The 220-nt window shown below is 49.5% G+C and overlaps 1 protein-coding gene across 1 annotated transcript in view; it reads right to left on the bottom strand.

Annotated features, from left to right (window-relative positions):
* The window catches only part of RNF216 (ring finger protein 216), a gene marked incomplete at its 3' end in the record, with an annotated part of 15,584 nt that overhangs the window by 14,790 nt on the left and 574 nt on the right, over positions 1 to 220 (bottom strand). The window lies entirely within an intron of this gene.

The raw sequence follows: 220 nt of genomic DNA, 5'->3' as shown, positions 1-220 counted from the left end.
AAGAGTGTGACTTTGTAGGAGTACCTTATGCAAGACAGAGATAGGCCCCTGACTGTGGGAGCAGATATCCTGCTATTAGATGACAACCTTGTCCCTCAAGGCTCGCAAGAGTGGAATATAGATGCCACTAAGCACAGCTACTGGAACTCAAGAGAGACACCCCAGCCAGAAACCGAGGGTTTCTGTACTGCAGAGACAGCATACAGCCACGCTTTCCCTA

The sequence above is a fragment of the Phaethon lepturus genome, unplaced genomic scaffold (assembly GCF_000687285.1).
Source record: "Phaethon lepturus isolate BGI_N335 unplaced genomic scaffold, ASM68728v1 scaffold20413, whole genome shotgun sequence".
NCBI classification, from domain to species: Eukaryota; Metazoa; Chordata; class Aves; order Phaethontiformes; family Phaethontidae; genus Phaethon; species Phaethon lepturus.
The sequence above is the reverse complement of the archived record's forward strand: the minus strand, read 5'-3'. Positions and strand labels throughout refer to the sequence as shown.